The sequence below is a fragment of the Notolepis coatsorum genome (genome assembly GCF_963971535.1).
Source record: "Notolepis coatsorum genome assembly, chromosome: 4".
NCBI lineage: Eukaryota > Metazoa > Chordata > Actinopteri > Aulopiformes > Paralepididae > Notolepis > Notolepis coatsorum.
The window spans coordinates 41,739,850-41,752,235 of NC_140168.1; positions in this window are offsets into that span (position 1 = coordinate 41,739,850).

Here is a 12,386-nt window from a genome sequence, read left to right on the forward strand (position 1 = left end):
AAGACACACGGACCTGGACATTTTCGATGTTGCAGGTTTATCCCAAACCTAGTAGCACATTGCCTAGATACATGAAGTTGGAAACTGTGGTGAGTTGGCCTATCCGAGCTCCTGGGGGGTCGTCAAAGCGAAGCAGGCTATTCTTGGTCCTCGCTCCACAATGGTGGAACGAACTTCCCACCACAGTCAGGACAGCTGAAACGTGGCCAATTTTCCACCTTTGACTAAAAACACACCTCTTCAAACAACTTACTGTCTTTACTCTTTTTACTATAATGTACCTTACTACTATGCTACTATACCAAGGGTTCTCAAACTTTTTTATACCACGACCCCATTTTATTTAGGATTTTTTTGGCAACCCCACACTTAACTCATTGAGCGCCAAAAACGAGATATCTCATTTCTGAGAGCCAACGCTTGAGCGTCAAAAACAAGAAACCTTGTTTTTTTCTTTTTTTTTCTTTTTTTGATTATTATTATTCTAGACACTCCCACAGACCTTTCTGAGTCTTCATGGGACTCAGATCGTCTTCCTGACGATCGAATCCCGACAGGTGGCAGTATCGCCTACCTTTTGAACTGGGCCAGTTCAGTGTGGGGCCGCCCGACGCCTCAGCGACAGCACTCAAAGCACTAGGGAGCGAGCAGCATTGAACTACAGCCAACTAACGTTCGACAATGGCGATCGCCTAGAGCGAACTATTAGATATTATGAAGAAGAAGACAAAACGGATGATATGGATGATGATCATGGATGATAAGACTACATTGGACTCAGCACTTCTGGTAAATCATAAAAATACTATTGTCAAACCGGCCGATGAGGAAACCTATTCGGCTCTGTGGTATAGTCTGGCCCGAGCACTCCGATGCACAATAGTAGCCTGCAATGCAATGGCAAGCGAAGAAGATCCTGTTCTGATCCAAGACACTTGGAGCGAGAGTGGAATACCTGCCTCTATTTTACCGAACCCCATCATAAAACATGCTTAATGACTTTGTGAAGAAACATCTATATTTACCATTGACTTGGAAATAATATAGGTTTCAGGCGAGCAGGTGCGAGATTTGCGCATTATGCGCACAAAACACGCCATAACTCGCGTTCCAGAGAAACGAGACTGGATTATTGTGAAATGGAGCGATCTTTTGTGTGGGATAGCGCACAAACAAAGGTATGTAAACTGTTTTGTCCCTGTTGGAGTATAAATAGTGCCTGTCAAATGAGCCATACTATTGTCTCCATAGCTATAATATAGAATATACGATGGGTCCGCAAACATCGAGAAAATTGTCAATAACGCTGGCGCCAGGGAGTAAAGATGGAAAAACAGCGTGGCAGTCAATGAGTTTGCGTAATTTCAATGTGGAATTAAGGAATATCAAAATAAAAGCACACGTTGTTGAACTTGATCATGCATATTTATTAGAACATTTTATTACAGCACTATGTTATCAATACACATAGTACAAAACGAGGCATATTTAGCCAAAATATGTTGCCAGAACATAAAATATATATATAATTTATTATTATAAAAAAAAATTACTTGCCAATGCGCCTACCCACGACCCCACTTTGGGTCGCAACCCATAGTTTGAGAGCCGCTGTACTATACTATACTACTACCTATCATGCTGACTATACTACTATGCACTCCGGGTGTAACACTCAAGTTCGAAACTATTTGACAAACAATGCCACTGACCCTTAGCTGCCAGAGATGTATCCCTCCTGCTCAGTCTGGATAAAAGCGTCAGCTAACTGACTAAATGTAAATGTTGGCCATTGATGTAGAGCAGTGGTTCTCAACGTGGGGTCTGGGGACCCTCAGGGGTCCTTGAGGAGGTTCTATGGGAATCCCCAGAAAAATGGGGAGTATTTTAATTCATTGCCCAATGAGAGAACATACTGTATAAGGGTGACTGTTTTGATCAGTCTCCACTTCTACCCCTTTAGTTACAGGAGACAGTTGTGGAACTGTATATAACAAGGTTCAAGGTTCTTTATTGTAATTTTTTTCGTACTTGCATAGTTAAAAATGAAATGTTGTTACTCCAGTCCAACACAGAGCAAACAACAATAGACAATCAACAGACAACAAAACAATATAAAAAGGATAAAGCAGCATATAATAACAAAAAAAATAGTAGTTCAAGTAGTTCAAGTTTCAGAATAAATGACCTATGAAAACTGTCCAGTGTTGATTTATTGATTGATTTAATTTATTCATTCATAAGAGATACATATAAAACTGCCCAGCAGGAATACATACATTTAAAAAATCATCGAGAATAAAAACACAATAAAGCCAAAAGGCTTATTTCCATTGTGGACCTCTGGGGGTAGGGGGTGGGGTATGGTGGGCAGTTGGCTGGCAGAAACAGTCTAATTACAGTTTTTTACGACTGCTTTGATGCATTTTGCACATCAGACTTTCAATGTGCAGAACTCAAAATGCAAATTGCCAAACTGAGTTTCAAAATGCATACTCTAAGATACTAAATGCCATGGTTACATATAAAGTGCAAAACTGTTAATACAAAGTGCAAAACTCTAAATCATATGCTCCAGTCTCAGAATACAGCCACCTAATACTACATCAATGTTCAATTGCTTATTGCTACACAGGCAGATCACTAAATCAATTCAACAGGTGCTTATACTAATGTCTCATTACCTTCAACAACCTTGCCCAGGTGAGTAGCATTGTAATACAATTGATAATCTCTTCACCTACATAAAAGGCTGCTTATAAACCTGAAGAAAGGAGCAACAGTGGATATGTGCATCGTTGAAGTTTACTTATTGGTGCATTTTTAAATACAACGGCCATTATCAAATACAGTAATGCGGTCAAACACAGAATACTTGTTACCAAAAGAGACTATGCAATGGTAATTTGAAGTAAACCCTGTGATAGACTGCAGTATAGTGCTTGTGTTTTTATGAAAGATTATTTGAAGTTTAATTGTTACAGTAAAGAAAAATACATACAGTAAAGCTCTGTATTTTACAGTAAAAACAGTTACAGTAAACAAACTATTGAAAAAAATATTCTAAGAAAGAAAATAAGAAAAGAATACAACTTCATGGTGCTCAAGCAGCACCTTGCCTCTCCTCGGCATTTGGCCAAAGAATTTCATCGACGTCACATCTGGCCACCATGTCTACAAGTGCCCTCTCCTGCTGCACGTCCTCGTTCAGGCCACGTCCTCGTTCAGTTCTAATGTACAGTAAAGATCATTACAAAAATAATTCACCCACACCATTAGTATTTATGAAATATACTGTAACAGACAACAATATCAATTTCACAATTACTGTCATTTCAATATACAGTTACTGTACAGTAAATTACACATATTGACTTACCGATTATCTCTCTTACTGTAAAAAATCGTATAATGGGGCCACCGTTGACCTGTTCAGGTTTGGCTGCACCACCCTGCCAGCTTCAGCCAGTGTTAGATCTCGGTTTACTGTATTACGTGGTCAACAATTGTGGTTATAATTTCATTTGAGACAGATGTTCTTCTGCCTCCTTGGCCACGACCACGACCCCGTCCACGACCCTGTCTTTCGTTGTGATACTGTAAACGTTTGCATAATCTATTCTCTGATTTGACACTGGTATTTTACGGTAATTTTGCATGCTGTATTGCATTTTGAACCAAAAATGAGCAGTATAGCATTCTGTGTTACTGTAATAGCTGATAACGGAGTCTTCGAAAATATCCAGTCAATCAGCCTCACGACTATTGGGTGAACATTGAAAAAGCACCAAGTAACCCTGTTTTACTGTTCTTTACAATAGTTTGTTTACTGTAACTGTTTTTGTTTTTACTGTACAATACAGAGCATTACTGTATGTATTTTTCTTTACTGTAATGATTCAACTTCAAATACTGTAATCATATATTTTGTTTGTCTTTCATAAAGACACAAGCACTATACTGCAGTCTATCACAGGGGTTATGAGGAAATTACCATTGCATAGTTTGGTAACAAGTATATTGTGTTTGACTGCATTATTTGATAATGACTGTTGTATTTGAAAAGTGCACCAATAATTAAATTTCAACGATGAACATATCCACTGTTCTGATACTATGATACAGTTTTGCAGGACATATAATCTAATTTGGTTCAGTTGTTCACTTAATTGTTTGAAATATATAATGTTTTGGTGCTGTTATAAGCTTTTGCATATACTATTCTCTGATTTGACACTGGTATTTGAATTTTGCATGCTATATTGCATTTTGAACCCAAAATTTGCAGTATAGCATTCTGTGTTAAGAGTTTTGCACATTGAAACTCTGATGTGCAAAATGCATCAAAGCAGTCGTAAAAAACTGTAATAATAAAAACAAAGATCCATCTGTAAACACACATCAGTTTTAACAATTCATCCTATCCTGCCTAGCTTCTATGATAATCAAATAGAGGCAGACGCTAACCACTTTTTCAAAATGGTCTTAAAGCTTCTTTCCGTAGCTAGTGCTTTGCAAGAGGTAGGTAATTTGTTCCATAGAACTCCTGAACCTGTGTGGAATTATCTTTGTCTGGCTGCCTCTCGTGGAATATTTGTGAGTCTCACTCACCCAACTAAAATAACTGACCAGATATGCAGGGACTGTAGCATTCCTTATTTTAAAGGTCAGCCCCAACTTAATCTGAGCCACTCTCTTCTCCACTGGTAACCAGTTCAGACCATCAAAGTGTGAGGTATTGAGATGTGTACGGGAATGAAGTTTAAGCACAGTCCTAACTAACTTATTCTGAGATGTCTGTAATCTATGCTTTATTTGTTTTGGTGAGCAACTATACCAGGATGTACATGCATAGTCAAAGTGACAGGCATCTGCTAATGTTTTCAGTGTGTTTGAATTGAGGAAATGTGATTTTCTTGCTAAGAATTTGTTTTTTGGGTTTATTTTGGTGAGAGCCTGGTCATATTCTCCCCTGACAAAGACTTGTCCAAGATGCAGCCTATAGGTAATTAAAGGAATCTTTTGGAGTAATGATAAAATCCCCTACCTTTACTTCCAAGGCTAAAAGTCTTTTTAGCTTGATTTTGGAGCCAAAGAGGTTTGATTCCATTTTCCCTACTTGGAGGGATAATTTATTATCTGATAGACTGATAGTCTGATAGAAATGCTCACTCTGCCCAACTCCTTGCTCAAAATCTCTTCAACAACTACCTTGTCTTTATGGGACACCAGGAGTGCTGAGTCATCGGCATACACAAATAAATGAGTGGAGCAAGCTGATTTAAGGTCATTAGTAAGAAAAACAGAGGGCTAAGCACACTGCCTTGGGGTACCCCATGTAGTGGCCCTTGGCTCTGAGAGCATTCCACCAACATCGACCATTTGCTTTCTTCCTGTAAGGTAAGACCTCACCCAGCTGATTGCATTACTGTTAAAGCCAATTGCTTTTAGCTTCATCAGCAGTATTGTATGGTCAACAGTATCAAATGCCTTTTGTAAAACCTGTAATACCATTACACAGACTTTCCCCCCATCTACTTCTTTTCTAATAAGATCAGTTAAGTATAGCAAACTTTTTTGTAAAGGGGCATCACTCTGGCAAGTTTAAGGTCATTTGGGAAAATGTCCATTCCCTATTGACAGATTTACTATGTGGGTTAAACATGGTGCTATGACTTCCGCAGGATCCTGCAAGAAACGAGCAGGTAGTATATCATCCAGACCTGTTGTTAAAAATGTTGCCGTTATCTCGACTCCCGGAGTCAGCATTGCCTTGGCTTGAGCTGATCGCTATACTAACTCGTTTGGCTGGGTTAGGGGGAGGGAAGCCATGGGTGGGAAACTGGCGTTGTGGACAGGTCAGGTCTGGGCGCTTGCTTAGCGGAGGCAGGACGTGAGGAAGGCAGCGTGACCTCCCACGCGTTACACTTCACCAATGAGAGCCCTCGCTGCCAGGTGAGAAGAGAGCCACTGGCTGTCGCCGCACGTGTCGGAGGAAGCGTGCGGATACTTCAGGGTTCCCTTGTACCGATCAGTAGGAGAACATGCGCACAACAACCAGGTAGGGGAGGGGGGGGAATGGCACAACGACTAAATTGGGACGGGGAGAAAACAGAGAAAAAATCGGAGAGAGAGAGATAAAAAAAAATAAAAAAAAAAAAAAAAAAAAAAAATAATAATAATAATAATAATAATAATAATAATAATAATAATAATAATAATAATAATAATAATAATAATAATAATAATAATAATAATAATAATAATAATAATAATAATAATAATAATAATAATAATTATTATTATTATTATTAAAATAATAATAATAATAATAATAATAATAATAATAATAATAATAATAATAATAATAATAATAATAATAATAATAATAATAATAATAATAATAATAATAATAATTAAAATAATAATAATAATAATAATAATAATAATAATGTTGCCGTTCTTCCCATGATAATAGGTTAATGAAAAACATATGAAATTAATGAATAAAGTGCCACAGTATGCACTGCATTACAATTTAGAAATGCAATGTAAAAGGTTGAGGTGGCCAGAGAGAGAGAGAGAGACAGAGAGACTCTCTCTGGCTGGTGCAGTTCAACCCATATTTGGGATCATCAATCGAGGTGGGTGGGGGGATTAGTATCTTTGTATTAGTATTCAGAGTTCTGGTGGCTTGGCGGAGAACGCTGTTGCAGTCTGGCAGACCTGGCCTGGATCCTCTGAAACCTCCTCCCAGATGGTAGTAGTGCAAAGAGGAGGTGGCAGGGGTGAGAGGGGTCAGCTGCTATGTTGGTGGCCGTTCAGGCACACGTGCTTCGTAGATGTCAGCTAAGGCAGAGTGACACCCATGATCTTTTTGTCTGTACTCACAATCGTCTGCAGGGACTTACGGTCTGAGGCTGTGTTGTTCCCAAACCACGTTGTGATGCAGTTTGACAGGATGCTCTCAGTGGTTCCTCTATACAGAATGTGGTCATGATGGGGGGGGGGGGTGTTCACCTTCCTCTGTCTCCACAGGAAGTGGAGGCTCTGCTGGGCTTCTTGGTGAGAGCTGTGTTGTTGGTGGACCAGGTCAGATCATCAGGAAGTGGAGGCCCTGCTGGGCTTCTTGGTGAGAGCTGTGTTGTTGGTGGACCAGGTCAGATCATCAGGAAGTGGAGGCCCTGCTGGGCTTCTTGGTGAGAGCTGTGTTGTTGGTGGACCAGGTCAGATCATCAGGAAGTGGAGGCCCTGCTGGGCTTCTTGGTGAGAGCTGTGTTGTTGGTGGACCAGGTCAGATCATCAGGAAGTGGAGGCCCTGCTGGGCTTCTTGGTGAGAGCTGTGTTGTTGGTGGACCAGGTCAGATCATCAGGAAGTGGAGGCTCTGCTGGGCTTCTTGGTGAGAGCTGTGTTGTTGGTGGACCAGGTCAGATCATCAGCCATGTGTACTCCCAGGAACTTGCTACTGACTCTCTCGACAGCAGCACCATTGATGGTCAGCGAGGGGTGCTCACTGTTGCTTTTCCTGGAGTCAATAACCAACAACTTAGTCTTCTCCACATTTAACACATTGAGTGCCAGCAGGGGGCGCACAATTTATCGCTTGAATGCCAGCCTTTTTGGACTGATTTTCCGATATTTCATGATTTTCGCGGAGCTATTTCTATATTCTATATTATGTCTAATACACCAGTCGCTTATCAATGACTTGCTTGCAGTGTTGTTTTTTCATCTGTACATTTCTGTTTTATACCGTTTTGAAAAACGGACGTTTTTGGAAATTACTAGAAAAAAATTAAGATTCCGCGGAAATAGCCATTTACTGGAATACACACAACACGTTGTCATTTTCCGGCTGATTTATGAATAGTTTTCAAATAAACGCTAGATTATTGATAGTATATGTGTACTTATGCACGCTAGAGAAGCTGGCTGAAAAATCGATTATCTATGACCTGGTCAGCGCTAACGTCATATACCCACATACACACATAGGGGACACATTGTGGAATATGTGAAAAAAACATCTGATTACCCCAAGACTGGTAAAATAGATTCCTTACCTCACATCAGATGTTCTGCAAAAAGATTATTCCAATTCCTGATCGCCATTCCAAATATCGATCGTGTTTATTGATCCAACGATCCAACCTCGAAAGACATATTCCACGCTGCTCTGAGGGTCCACAATGAATGCAATCGTCTCGGGTTACATGCCTGAGAAGTAAAATGTGGAGTCCGGAGTTTTTTCCCCCCCATGCATTTCCATTGAGTCCAATCCAATGGGTGCATTACCATCCGGGAGAAGATAGGGGGCGGTATTTTCCCTGCTCGAGCTCATAGACAGTCCCAATGATAACGTGAGGCTGGATTGATGAAAAATGAATGGATATCGCTAATAAAAGCAATAACGATTAAATAACGAGATTTCTCATCGTTGGCACTCAACGCATGGCGGCGAACAATGAGATTTCTCGTCGTTGGCACTCAAAGTGTTAAGGAGTGGTTACTGTTGACACACCACATAGCCAGTTGCGCCACCTCCTCTCTATAGTGCCTCTCATCATTATTCATGATGAGTCCCACTACACTTTATGATGTGACTGGAGCTGGATCTGGCAGTGCAGTCATGGGTCAGCAAGGTGAACACAACAGCACACAACCCTGGGGGAGCCGGTGTTCAGTGTGATGGTGCTTGAGGTTCTGTTAACTGTCTTGACTGTCTGTGGTCTTTCAATGAGGAAGTCCAGGATCCAGTTGCAGAGAGGGGTGTTGAGGCCCAGTGTGCACAGCTTCTCAATCAGCTGTTGTGGAATGATGATGATGTTAAATGATGATGTTAAATGCAGAGCTGAAGTTAATGAATAGCGTCCTGATATGAGTGTCCTTGTTATCCAGGTGAGTGAAGGCCAGGTGCAGTGCATAGGATGTTGCATCATCAGTGGACCGGTTGGCTTGATATACAAATTGATGGGGGTCAAGGGTGGGGGGGGGGGTCTGATGTGTTGCATGACCAGCCTCTCAAAGCACGTTATTATGGTTGGTGTCAGTGCAATGGGGCGGTAGTCATTAAGGCATGATATATATAGGGGACCATTTTGGTACAGGTATGATGGTGGCAGACTTCAGGCACTTTGGAACAACAGCCTAACATAGAGAACAACAAACATCTTCAAACATCTGAGACAAACTGTCAATTTGGGGGTACTCGGCTGAAAATGGTTGAGAACCATCGATGTAGAGTTGGGTGAGCAGCCCTGGGGGTGTGTTGGTGTACTACATGATTACCTTCCTCAAGTTGAGCAGGCCTGGGGATGAGTTGGTGTACTACATGATTACCTTCCTCAAGCTGAAGTAACCCTGGGGTGTGTTGGTGTACTACTGGATTACCTTCCTCAAGGTGAGCAGCCCTGGGGGTGTGTTGGTGTATTACATGATTACCTTCCTCAAGCTGAGCAGCCCTGGGGGTGTGTTGGTGTATTACATGATTACCTTCCTCAAGCTGAGCAGCCCTGGGGGTGTGTTGGTGTATTACATGATTACCTTCCTCAAGCTGAAGTAACCCTGGGGGTGTGTTGGTGTACTACATGATTACCTACCTCAAGCTGAGCAGCCCTGGGGGTGTATTAGTGTACTACATGATCACCACCCTCGAGCTGTGAGTAACCCTGGGGGTGTGTTGGTGTACTACATGATTACCCTCCTCAAGCTGAGCAGCCCTGGGGGTGTATTAGTGTACTACATGATCACCACCCTCGAGCTGTGAGTAACCCTGGGGGTGTGTTGGTGTACTACATGATTACCCTCCTCAAGCTGAGCAGCCCTGGGGGTGTATTAGTGTACAACTACTACATGATTACCACCCTCGAGCTGTGAGTAACCCTGGGGGTGTGTTGGTGTACTACATGATTACCTTTCTTAATCTGTGAGCAGCCCTGGGGGTGTGTTGGTGTACTACATGATTACCACCCTCGAGCTGAGCAAACACCAATAACAGTGATGGAAATCCTCTCACTGTAAACAAAATGTGAGGAGATTGAAGAAAACGGTCTGGTATGGGAGAGGTCATTTATTTTTTTATTTATCCCCCCCCCCCCCCCCCCCCCCCCCCCCCCCTCCCTTTTTTCCGATTTTTTTCTCCCATCCACGGGTTAGTCGTTATGCCAATTCCCAACCCCCTTCCTGGTTGTTTGCGCATTCCCACCTACTGTTGGTCCGGGAGGCCGGAGACTGTCACATGCTTTCCTCCGACGCATGTGCAGCCAGCCTGGCAGCGCAGATTCTCACCGGGAGAGTGTAACGTGTGGAAGGTCACACTACCTCCCTCCAGATCCTACCCTCGCTGTGCAGGCTCCCCGACCGAACTGTAGGGGTCGCTTTCCACAACGCCCAGGACCCCACCCATCATCTTTCCCACCCCTAACACTGCCAATTGTGTTAGTATGAACGACAGCCAAGCTGATAGCAACGCAGAGAGCTGGATTCTAACCCAGGAGAGGTCATTTCTAATGGGAGGGCTTTAGTACGCTCCTCTGGTTGCACTGGATTACGGTTCTAATGCTGTGTAAATGTCTAGAGATGCATGTCTGCGTCTGGGTGGCTTGTACTGTATGTTTGAAATAAGGGGATTAAATGAATAACGTGATGAAAATGTTTTATGTCTATTCTTGACCATGAAATATTTAAAAAGGATTACCTCTTAGTGGGAATTAGTTTCTATGAAATATTTAAAGGGGATTACCTCTTAGTTGGAATTCCCATATGCATTGATATGATCGACATGGACAGCCCAATCATCATATGAGAACATGAAAAACTTCCTCCCCAATGACTGTATGAATCTGTAATGTCAGCTGTGTAGTAGGTACATAGTACAGCAGGGAGCCTTGTATCAAGGGGTGTTAAGAGAGACTGACTTGTGACTGCATACATTTGTATTCACTTTTACACACACAATATTATTCCAATTAATTCCCTATGTAGTTGTACATACATCCGTGTGATATCGCAGATCAGTAATGTTTCCCTGTAAATGGCACACGTAGGCTAATATTGCTAATATAGCAGGCTGCTGTGACATTTAAATGTCCCCAAGAGGATTAATAAAGGAAACACTTGACTTGATTCTATTAGGCTAAATATAATAATAGGACCAAATATTGTCCAACACTTGCCATTTAAATGTATGTGTGTGCATTGTCTTGTGTCCTGACTGTGATTGTTGTACTGTAGATGAGAACTATTTAATTTCACTGCACTATTGCACTATTTTATTATCTGTAAAACTGTACTAAACTGTCTATTTTATGCTAAGTTATGTAAATTATGTATTCTATAGATTTTAATGTCATCATAATCAATGAGGAATCTATTACAATCTTATTTTTATAGATTTTAATGACAGAAATCTATTACAATCTTTCCGGGAGGTTTCTATAATGATGCCAATTTTATGCAAATGTTATGCCTCTATCTAGTTTGTCTCAACATCACTGCTGTGAAGCACGTTGGGCTGCAATTCTTGTGTGAAAGGTGCTATAAAAATAAAGTGTATTACTATTATTATCATCATTATCGTGTATATGATCTGACTAAAGTTAGGCCTACCAATCTACACCTTTTGTATTTCTGAAAAATGTATTGGATGCATGAGTTCAAAGTTAGGATATTGAGAGAGAGAGATTTTCAAGTAACTTGACTGTTTCACATGTGGTTTCGAGTAAGAAGAACATAACTAGCTAGGGAAGCCTTTGTGGGGGGGAAAACGCCAAACCAGTAAAGTTTCTCCGGTAAATCCCAGGTTGTCTTTCAACCCTGTTCTCTCTCGCAACAGCTTGCAGAGAATCACGGGGGGTGATGTTTACAAAGCAAGACGGGCCGTAGTCAAACAGCACATGGGCAGAACTCGCACGCAGAGAGATCTGCCAATCCTTCTGCATTGGATCTTAAGTCCTGGGAGTCTCTGAAAGCCTGTAATGATGCCCTCAGCCAGGCTATGCTTGTGTTTATGCTCAGCAGGAGCCATTGAAAATGAGCATAAGCAGCTCTCAAGGCTGACAGAAAAAAGCTGTACTTGCCAAAAAAACAGGACTAGCTCTGAGCTTTACACTTTGCTTATATATTCTATAAATTACATGAACTTGAGGAAAGTAGGAAGTGGTACATCATCATGAATTTTCCCATAATTGTCAAATACTAAATAGACAAAAGACACGTCTGTCTCTTTCACAGTGGAAAATCATTGACTGGTGGAGTAGACCCCCTCCCCCCAGGCCATGTGGTTCATGCTTGGACGAGGTATTCATCACACATTCATGTACTCACTGACACAGATGCAGACACACACACATGACGCACAGACACACACACACACACACCATTTCTG